Raw genomic sequence first — 12,234 nt, 5'->3', positions numbered from 1 at the left:
CAGCAATCTGAGTATGTTGTAAGTAATACCATCCTCACCAGGCGACGTGGAGTTGCCCTTAGTGCTGCATCAAGTTCATAATTAGTGAAAGGAATGTTGCAATCATCTGCCTTGCTGAGCATAAAGCAAACAAGTCTCTCCCTTGCATCATATTTGTCATTTAATTTTGCCTGTGTGGTACTGGGAAGATTACCAGGATACACAGCAATTCACAACTGCAGACCAAACCAAGTTGGGGGTGGTATTGCAATCTATTAATCTAACCAATTATCTTGTATTAGCACCACTTGCTTTAGTGATGAATATGGGGAATATATTTTTGCTAATTTTACTGTAAAAAACCTTAAGACACCTATAACAATCGGTGCCATTTACCGGATACCTCACACAAACATCCCAAATTTCAGTGAGAAATTAAAGTCACTAATAACAAACAGACAAATGAATAAGCACCACCTTCTCTTAGCTGGAGACTTCAACATCAACCTTGGCTTACTAGATGAACAGCCTGTAACTGATTTCATCAACAATATGAACAACACACTTCTCATACCAACAATAACTAAACCAACCAGGCTCACTGAGACAAGTGCAGCCATAATAGACCACATATGGACCAATATACTAGCCCCCCCTTAAATCAGGGATAATCACAGATAGCACTACAGACCACTACCCTACCTTCCTCCTGACAAACATTAGTAAACCACCACTTGAATACAACAAAGTCTCATTTAGACTCCATGACGAGGCCTCAATAAGGAAGTTCACAGCTGACCTAGAGACTGTTGACTGGCCTACAGAATTCTCCAAGGCCAATGGTATTGATGACTGGACAGACATTTTTCTTAACAAATTACTTAGACTATACAACAAACATTGTCCTATAAAAACGAAACAGATCACAAACAAACGGCTTGGTTGCCCATGGCTAACCAGCACCATTCTGAAATCCATTGACAAGAAACACCAATATGAAAAGCAATATAGACAGGGCTTAATACACAAAGATATTCTTAAGCACTATTCATCAGTTCTCACCAAAGTAATAAAGAAAGCCAAACAACTATACTACTCCAGTAGATTCACAGACACTAGAGGAGATATAAAAAAAGACCTGGAAAACACTCTCTCAGATTCTAGGGACCCACAAACTGAAAAAAAAACAAGAATATTGTCCTAACTAAACCTAATGAAACACCACTACATTCCACTGACACAGCTAACAAGATAAACGACTTCTTCTCAACCATAGGATCTAATCTCGCCAATAAAATCCCACATACCAATGCCCATGCCTGGAACTACCTAGATGGGAATTTTCCAAATTCCTTCTATCTTGCACCAACTGAGCCCTCGGAAGTCACCGAGATTATAAAGTCACTTAAAAATAACTCAGGGAATCTGTCTCATGTCCCACCTTTATTGTACAAGCGAGCAGCCCATGTCCTTTCGCATGCTATTTCATTACTTTTTAACACGTCACTAGAAACTAGCACCTTCCCGAAACTACTCAAGATGGCAAGGATTACGCCAATACATAAAGGTGGTGACCCTACAGACTTAAACAACTATAGGCCAATATCAAACCTACCATTGCTATCCAAAATCTTTGAGAAACTCGTGCACAGGAGACTATATTCATTTATAACGGCACAAAACATACTCAACCCCTGCCAATTTGGATTCAGGAAAAATAAAAGCACTAATGATGCAATTATAAAAATGCTAGATCTGCTTTACACAGCATTGGAAAATAAGGAATATCCACTAGGAATTTTTATTGACCTAAGAAAAGCTTTTGACACAGTAGACCACGACATCCTACTCCACAAACTTGACCATTACGGTATAAGAGGCCATGCGCTTGCTTATTTCAAATCTTACCTTACTAATAGGTATCAGTATGTTACCATTAAAGACACAGCATCAGCAACACGGCCACTTGATATTGGAGTTCCGCAGGGAAGTGTCCTTGGTCCCCTGCTCTTCCTCATATACATCAATGATCTTCCAAACGTATCCCAACACCTGAAACCCATTCTCTTTGCTGATGACACGACTTATGTCATCTCTCACCCTAATCTTGCCACCCTCAACACCATTGTTAACGAGGAGCTGATCAAAATATCGACTTGGATGACAGCCAATAAACTTACGCTTAACACTGACAAAACCTACTATATTATGTTTGGTAGCAGAGCAGGAGATGCACAAATTAACATTAAGATCGACAACACTCTAATTACCAGACATAATGAGGGCAAATTCACAGGCCTATACCTTGACAACAACCTGAATTTCAGTACCCATATCCAACACATAACCAAAAAAGTATCCAAAACGGTTGGGATCCTCTCCAAGATACGATACTACGTGCCGCAAAATGCCCTTCTCACACTATACCACTCACTTATTTATCCATACCTCAACTATGCTATTTGTGCTTGGGGGTCAACTGCAGCAACACACCTAAAGCCAATAATAACCCAACAAAAAGCTGCAGTAAGAATAATCACTAAATCCCATCCCTGGCAACACACCCCCCACTCTTCATAGATCTAAACTTACTCCCTGTTCAGTACATCCACACTTACTACTGTGCAATCTACATCTACAGGACCTTAAATTCCAATATCAACCTTGACCTAAAACGCTTTCTTGATAGTTGTGACAGAACCCACAGGCATAACACCAGACACAAACATCTCTACGACATTCCCCGTGTCCGACTAAACCTTTACAAAAATTCAATGTATGTCAAAGGCCCTAAAATCTGGAACACCCTACCTGAGAACTCTAGAACTGCAGACACATTCATCACCCTCAAAACTACCATTAGAAAACATCTTATCTCTCTGATACACCCCGTCAACTAACTGGTGGCTAAAGCTCCCGCTTCACACACGGAGGGCCCGGGTTCGATTCCCGGCGGGTGGAAACATTTCGACACGTTTCCTTACACCTGTTGTCCTGTTCACCTAGCAGCAAATAGGTACCTGGGTGTTAGTCGACTGGTGTGGGTCGCATCCTGGGGGACAAGATTAAGGACCCCAATGGAAATAAGTTAGACAGTCCTCGATGACGCACTGACTTTCTTGGGTTATCCTGGGTGGCTAACCCTCCGGGGTTAAAAATCCGAACGAAATCTTATCTTATCTTATCTTATCTTACACGAATACCACCTGGTGGTTCACACTTACACTCACTCACCCATTTGACCATAAACAGAAATATTAATCTCAATCTTAAAATAATGAATCCTGTGATACTCCAATACTGAAACTATGTACTCTGCCAAAACAAAAGCATTCACATTGCTAAACTCACAAACTAGTATTTAGTCACTTTGCCATAATACCAACTTACCTCATAATTTGTAATATTTTAAAATAAAGAATTAAATTAAGTCTGCCCGAAATGCCTAGCCATGCTAGGCGTTCTAGTGGTACACTCTGTAATCATTATTTTACTACATGTAAACCACACAATAACCAAATTCTGTAAACTCAGCATTGTAATCCTTATAGAGAATAAACTTTGAATTTGAATTTGAATTTGAATTCCGTGGCTACAACAATATCGTGGCTGCAACAATACCGTGGCTGCAGTAGTACCGTGGATGCTACAATTCCGTGGCTGCAACAATAACGTGGCTGCAACAATACCGTGGCTGCAATAGTACCATGGATGCTACAATTCCGTGGCTGCAACAATATCGTGGCTGCAATAATACCTTGACTGAAACAATTCACATCCTACCCACAAGTTAACGAAGAAAACTGGGTGAGATTTGACTTCATCATACTGATGCATGATGAAGTTATCATGTCAGATCATCCCGGACCACTGGCAAACGTCACCCAGCAGTTAAAAACATCGTTCATGAACTTAAACCAATGTTCAGCATATAAACCAACATTAAACAAACTAGACTAATACTGTGATTACCTTTCACTGGTGATGGAAGACTCACAACGTTCTTCCCGGAGGTTGCTCTGCGTTCATTATACATCCTTCAACGTGATATTATGAGCTAATTTAGTCTGTGAGTGAATATTACTCATGATATAATGAGATGGAGGTGCTAGCGTCACACTATGTGATGGAGGTGCTTGCGTCACACTGTGTAATGGAGGTGCTAGCGCACACAACGGGAGTAACGATACTTACAGGATTCATTACTTTTGTAACTTGTGAGTTCATTACCTTTATACCTAGTTCAGCTATCAAAACTTTGGGGGCCCAGTCCCTGGACCCATTACGTACCTCTGTAATCTGTAAATACCTTTGTAACTTGTCATGATTGTGACCAGACCTACCTGGAGTTCATTACCTTTGTAAATTGAGATTTCATTACCTTTGTAACTTGTTTACCTGGACCTGGAGTTTACCTGGAGAGAGTTCCGCGGGTCAACGCCCCCGCGGCCCGGTCTGTGACCAGGCCTCCTGGTGGATCAGAGCCTGATCACCCAGGCTGTTGCTGCTGGCTGCACGCAAACCAACGTACGAGCCACTGCCCGGCTGATCAGGAACTGACTTTAGGTGCTTGTCCAGTGCCAGCTTGAAGACTGCCAGGGGTCTGTTGGTAATCCCCCTTATGTGTGCTGGGAGGCAGTTGAACAGTCTCGGGCCCCTGACACTTATTGTATGGTCTCTTAACGTGCTAGTGACACCCCTGCTTTTCATTGGGGGGATGGTGCATCGTCTGCCAAGTCTTTTGCTTTCGTAGTGAGTGATTTTCGTGTGCAAGTTCGGTACTAGTCCCTCTAGGATTTTCCAGGTGTATATAATCATGTATCTCTCCCTCCTGCGTTCCAGGGAATACAGGTTTAGGAACCTCAAGCGCTCCCAGTAATTGAGGTGTTTTATCTCCGTTATGCGCGCCGTGAAAGTTCTCTGTACATTTTCTAGGTCGGCAATTTCACCTGCCTTGAAAGGTGCTGTTAGTGTGCAGCAATATTCCAGCCTAGATAGAACAAGTGACCTGAAGAGTGTCATCATGGGCTTGGCCTCCCTAGTTTTGAAGGTTCTCATTATCCATCCTGTCATTTTTCTAGCAGATGCGATTGATACAATGTTATGGTCCTTGAAGGTGAGATCCTCCGACATAATCACTCCCAGGTCTTTGACGTTGGTGTTTCGCTCTATTTTGTGGCCAGAATTTGTTTTGTACTCTGATGAAGATTTAATTTCCTCATGTTTACCATATCTGAGTAATTGAAATTTCTCATCGTTGAACTTCATATTGTTTTCTGCAGCCCACTGAAAGATTTGGTTGATGTCCGCCTGGAGCCTTGCAGTGTCTGCAATGGAAGACACTGTCATGCAGATTCGGGTGTCATCTGCAAAGGAAGACACGGTGCTGTGGCTGACATCCTTGTCTATGTCGGATATGAGGATGAGGAACAAGATGGGAGCGAATACTGTGCCTTGTGGAACAGAGCTTTTCACCGTAGCTGCCTCGGACTTTACTCTGTTGACGACTACTCTCTGTGTTCTGTTAGTGAGGAAATTATAGATCCATCGACCGACTTTTCCTGTTATTTCTTTAGCACGCATTTTGTGCGCTATTACGCCATGGTCACACTTGTCGAAGGCTTTTGCAAAGTCTGTATATATTACATCTGCATTCTTTTTGTCTTCTAGTGCATTTAGGACCTTGTCGTAGTGATCCAATAGTTGAGACAGACAGGAGCGACCTGTTCTAAACCCATGTTGCCCTGGGTTGTGTAACTGATGGGTTTCAAGATTTGTGGTGATCTTGCTTCTTAGGACCCTTTCAAAGATTTTTATGATATGGGATGTTAGTGCTATTGGTCTGTAGTTCTTTGCTGTTGCTTTACTGCCCCCTTTGTGGAGTGGGGCTATGTCTGTTGTTTTTAGTAACTGTGGGACGACCCCCGTGTCCATGCTCCCTCTCCATAGGATGGAAAAGGCTCGTGATAGGGGCTTCTTGCAGTTCTTGATGAACACAGAGTTCCATGAGTCTGGCCCTGGGGCAGAGTGCATGGGCATGTCATTTATCGCCTGTTCGAAGTCATTTGGCGTCAGGATAACATCGGATAGGCTTGTGTTAATCAAATTTTGTGGCTCTCTCATAAAAAATTCATTTTGATCTTCGACTCTCAGTCTGGTTAGCGGCTTGCTAAAAACTGAGTCATATTGGGACTTGAGTAGCTCACTCATTTCCTTGCTGTCATCTGTGACCCATCTTGTTTAAGTAGGGGCCCAACACTGGACGTTGTTCTCGATTTTGATTTGGCATAGGAGAAGAAATACTTTGGGTTTCTTTCGATTTCATTTATGGCTTTTAGTTCTTCCCGCGATTCCTGACTCCTAAAGGATTCTTTCAGCTTAAGTTCGATGCTTGCTATTTCTCTGACCAGTGTCTCCCTACGCATTTCAGATATATTGACCTCTTTTAGCCGCTCTGTTATTCTTTTCCGTCGCCTGTAAAGGGAGCGCCTGTCTCTTTCAAAGTTTATTCTCTATAAGGATTACAATGCTGTGTTTACAGAAATTTGGTTATTGTGAGGTTTACATGTAGTAAAATTGTGATTACAGAGTGTACCACTAGAACGCTTAGCATGGCTAGGCATTTCGGGCATACTTAGTTTTATTCTTAATTGTAAAATATTACAAATTATGAGGTAAGTTGGTATTATGGCTAAGTGACTAAATACTAGTTTGTAAGTTTAGCAATGTGAATGCTTTTGTTTTGGCACAGTACATAGTTTCAGTGTTGGAGTATCACAGGATTCATTATTTTAAGATTGAGATTAATATTTCTGTTTATGGTCAAATGAGTGAGTGAGTGTAAGTGTGAACCACCAGGTGGTATTCGTGTAGTTAGTTGACGGGGTGTATCAGGGAGATAAGATGTTTTCTAATGGTAGTTTTGAAGGTGATGAATGTGTCTGCAGTTCTAGAGTTCTCAGGTAGGATATTCTTTCTATTTTACATCTACTCCTCCTTTTTCTTAGAGGAATAAGCCTTGTGCATACATCGAGTGCCACCAAGTTAATCTGTTCTAGGCATAAGTTGGGGTCTGTGTTGCTTAGTATATCTTCCCAGCTTATATCGGTTAGGACTTGGTTTACTTGGTCCCACTTTATGTTTTTGTTATTGAAGTTGAATTTGGTGAATGCTCCCTCGTGACTAGTCTCATTATGTCGGTCTGGGGCTCCACGCATACATGTCTGAACCTCAATTATGTTGTGATCTGAGTATATTGTTTTTGATATGGTGACATTTCTTATCAGATCATCATTGTTAGTGAAGATGAGGTCTAGTGTATTCTCCAGTCTAGTAGGCTCTATTATTTGCTGGTTTAAATTGAATTTTGTGCAGAGATTTAAAAGCTCGTGTGAGTGTGAGTTTTCATCAGAGCTGCCTCCTGGTGTTATTACTGCAACAATATTATTTGCTATATTCCTCCATTTTAGGTGCCTTAAGTTGAAATCCCCCAGGAGCAAGATGTTGGGTGCAGGAGCTGGAAGATTTTCCAGACAGTGGTCAATTTTTAACAGCTGTTTCTGGAATTGCTGGGATGTTGCATCCGGAGGCTTGTAGACTACCACAATGACTAGGTTTTGGTTCTCGACCGTTACTGCTAAAACTTCCACTACATCATTTGAGGCATTAAGCAGTTCTGTGCAAACAAGTGACTCTGCAATGTACAGGCCAACCCCCCCCCCTTTTGCCTGTTCACTCTGTCACATCTGTATAGGTTGTAACCTGGGATCCATATTTCGTTGTCCAAGTGATCCTTTATGTGGGTCTCAGTGAAAGCCGCGAACATTGCCTTTGCCTCTGCAGGCAGTCCACGGATGAAAGGTATTTTGTTGTTTGTTGCTGGCTTTAGACCCTGTATATTTGCAAAGAAGAATGTTATCGGACTGGTGGTATTGTTGGTACTGGGGGGGGATTTTTTTTCCGGCATTAGTATCTGTATCTGTTGGTTTGGAGTGGAGGCCATCGACTATGGTTCCACTCCAGGAATGACTGGATTTGGTGTACGATTTCTGCCATTTCCTGCCAGTTTTTTTTCCTTCCTGGCACTAAAAAAAACCTCTCCCTCTTGAGTGGCTGTGGCTACCCAGGTTTTCCCATGGCCTGGATGTTTTGTATCTTTTTGTCCCCTTTAGATGGTATGCCTGGCAATTTAAGTTATAGCACAGTCTTTCCTGTACTGAAGAGGTACACAGTTCAGGGTGAAAAAGCTTACAGGAAGGGAGTTTGCATTTTCCTGTTGTCATATGGGCATGGCATTTTCTAGGGTGGTCATAGTTGCACGTCCCATCTGTTTTTCCAGATTTCCCATGCCAGCAGATACCAAGTGCATAGTATGTGCACAGGCTTGGTTTCCGTTTGCCTTGGGTTTCTGTGACTGTATTCCCTGTTGGTGCATGTTTCCCTGTCTTACTTCTATCCTCCCTAGCACCAACAATGGAGCTCCCACCAGTTGTTTTTGGTAATATATCCTCACTATTGCTAGTGGAGTCCTCTTGTTTGCTATTTCCTGCGGTATTTCTAGTTTGCAATATTGGTTTTATCTTATCTTTGACTACACTTGTTTCCCTACTATGGCTCCTGTCCCCTATGAGGTCATTTATATGTATTCCTTCCTGCGTATAGTTCCCGACTACCTGGACAAAATCTCCAGCTTCACCATTACCTTTGTAACTTGCTCAGCTATCAAAACTTTGAGGCCCAGTCCCTGGACCCATTATGTACCTCTGTAATCTTTTGACTACCGCCCACAGGATGGGTATGGGGTGCATAATAAAGATATTATACTAACTAGCGTCACATTGCGTGATGGAGGTGCTAGCGTCACACTGTGTGATGGAGGTGATAGCGTCACACTGTGTGACAGAGGTGCCAACGTCACACTGTGTGATGGAGGTGCCAATGTCACACTGCTTGACAGAGGTACCAACCTCACAATCTGCGTGCGTTACGCCACCACAGGAAACCTCAAATCCGGCCGGAGGCGCCAACTAAACAAAACGTTTTATGGGCAGTCTCAGCACTGTACATACCCTTCCCTGTACCTTCCTCTGCTGTCTACCCTTCCCTGTACCTTCCTCTGTTGTCTACCCTTCCCTGTACCTTCCTCTGTTGTCTACCCTTCCCTGTACCTTCCTCTGTTGTCTACCCTTCCCTGTACCTTCCTCTGTTGTCTACCCTCCCCTGTACCTTCCTCTGCTGTTTACCTTTCCCATGTCCGCTTCCTGCTGTCTATCCTTCGTCTGCTCAATTTTCTGTTGTTTACCAATCTTCTGCTCCCTTCTTGTCTACCCTTCCTCTGGTTCCTTCACTGTTGTATACCTTTTGTGGTATACAAAAGTAGGGGGTTATTGAGATGGTTTGGACATGTAGAGAGGCTGGAACTAAACATGGAGTGTATAAATCTGTAGTGGAGGGAAGGCGGGGTAGGGGTCGGCCCAGGAAAGGTTGGAGGGAGGGGGTAAAGGAGGTTTTGTGTGCGAGGGATTTGGATTTCCAGCAAGCGTGCTTGAGCATGTTAGATAGGAGCAAATGGAGACAAGTGTTTTTTTTAGGACTTGACGTGCTGGAGTGTAAGCAAGGGAACATTTATGAAGGGATTCCTGGAAACCGGCAAGCCGGACTTGATTCCTGAAGATGGGAAGTACAGTACCGGTACTCTGAAGGAGGGGTGCTAATGTTGCGGTTTTATAACTGTAGTGTAAGCATACCTCTGGCAAGACAGTGATGGAGTGAATGGCGATGGAAGTTTTTCTTTTGCAGGCCACTTTGCCTTGGTGGGAAACGGCAGATGTGTTAACAAAAACAAAATAAAAAAAGTATGTTACAATTTATTCAGCATATGTCACATTCCCATATAGGCTGCCTCCCAACCAGCAAACCGGGAGCTAAGAGTTTAATGATCAATAGGGTACCCGTCGTTAAATCAGTACTTTGGTTTGTTGACCAATCACAGGCAAGCCCGCCAAAGCTGAAGTAACGTGGTTCACTTGTGGGAAGCTTTTGACAGACTTACCTACCTGCTGGTTGAGTACGGTGCACTCTCTCTGGCTTCTGCTTTGCCATATGTCACCGTCGTGTACACTTATTCTATCCCTACATAGTGTACATATTTGTATCTAGTTTACCTGGGGTTTATCTGGAGAGGGTTTCGGGGGTCAATGCCCCTGCGGCTCGGTCTGAGACCAGGCCTCATGGTGAATCAGGGTCTGATCAACCAGTTTGTTACTGACGGCCGCACTCAAACTGACGTACGAACCACAGCCCGGTTGGTCAGGCACTGACTTTAGGTGCCTGTCCAGTGCCTTCTTGAAGACAGCCAGAGGTCTATTGGTAATTCCCCTTATGTATGCTGGGAGGCAGTTGAACAGTCTTGGGCCCCGGACACTTATTGTGTTCTCTCAATGTAATCGTGGCGCCCCTGCTTTTCATCGGGGGAATGTTGCATCTCCTGCCGAGTCTTTTGCTTTTATAGGGAGTGATCCAGGACCTTCTAAGTGTATATTATCATCTCTGTCTCTCGCCTGCGTTAGTCGGTGAGAGCAAAATATACATTATAGTGTACTGCTGAGTTTGTTTGCTCCAATTCCCATTACGACCAGGTCTCACAGGCCATTCTTTACCTGTGCTCGTAATATCTTTCCTCTGGTCCCTTCACTGTTGTATACCCTTCCTCTGGTCCCTTCACTGTTGTATACCCTTCCTCTGGTCCCTTCACTGTTGTATACCCTTCCTCTGGTCCCTTCACTGTTGTATACCCTTCCTCTGGTCTCTTCACTCTCCTTTCTTTGCTACTTACTGTTCTTCTGTTATTTTAATTCATTTATTTTGCAAGATAACTGAAGTGTGTGAGGATGAGAGACTTAGTCACTATCACCGGTCATATTTTGTGACTATCACCAAACAAGACGTCAAACATCCCTTGAGTGAAACAGTCGAAGCCAGAAGCTTTGAAGTCGTTGCTCTAATCAAACATGGTCAACATTTTTTGTTCATGTCATGTATGGACATCGTGCTTGGGTCTATATTTATATATGTAATTATTTAATTTCTGAGTCTAGTGAAAACTTCTTGTCTATATTATATGCAAATATAATTAGGAAAATTCCGCGAATATCTCTTGCAGTACGAAAGCATTAGATAACATGAAAACAAGACCTACTAACTGTGCTGTGGACAAGTTAACGTAATACTTACCAACTGTGCTGTTTAGTTTAATATTTTAATTATGTACCCCATACCCATCCTGTGGGCGGTAGTCAAAAGATTCTACAGGTACATAATGGGTCAGGGACTGGGCCCCAAAGTTTTGATAACTGAACAAGTTACAAAGGTAATGAACTCCAGGTAGATTTGGTCACAATCATGACCAAGTTACATAGGTAATGAACCATCTACACATCTATATATAGTTAGTCATGAACAAATTACAAAGTAATGAGCCATTAACACATCCGCACCCGGTCACAACTGTAATGAGTTATTAGTGCAAATATTAATTGGGTCACGCGCGCGCGCACACACACACACACACACACACACACACACACACACACACACACACACACACACACACACACACACACACACACACACACACACACATTCACACAAGACTGTACTGTTAACTGTACTGTTAACTGTACTGCGAACTAGTTAACACAACACTTGTTAACTGTACTGCGAACCAGTTAACAAGAGACCTGCTGTGTTGTGGACGCTATTTTGCTTCTGCTGCTGTTGCTTGGAGACGTGCCATTACCATCAACTTCCCGGCCTCACTTTAAGATGGTGTGGTGTTGGTGGTGGTTTTGGTGGTGGTAGTGGTGATGGTGTTGGTGGTGAAGGTGGTGCTGGTGATGGTGGTGCTGAAGACAGGTGTCAGTATCAGCAGCTAACCGGCTTCTCTCTTGACTATTCATCACAATGCTCTCTGCATATGTTACCGTAGTGTGTGTGACCCAGGATATGTTCCAGTGAGTGAGTGCTGATCTTCTGTTGACTTTCTTCACTCATGTGTATATATATATATATACGTATATTAATAATATAAATGATTTATTCACCCAGTAGGGGTGGTCCCACACTATTTGTGTACACCAGGTGATGGTGGTCAACAGTTTGTATGCACACTGTATCATCGCTGTATTTAACATATTTTGAGAAAACTAATGATACTGGAAGTGGTCAATAAGACTCGGTGGGAGCGGCGGCGGTCAA

Source organism: Cherax quadricarinatus, chromosome 46 (assembly GCF_038502225.1).
Source record: "Cherax quadricarinatus isolate ZL_2023a chromosome 46, ASM3850222v1, whole genome shotgun sequence".
Taxonomy (NCBI): domain Eukaryota; kingdom Metazoa; phylum Arthropoda; class Malacostraca; order Decapoda; family Parastacidae; genus Cherax; species Cherax quadricarinatus.
This window is presented reverse-complemented; position numbering follows the sequence as displayed.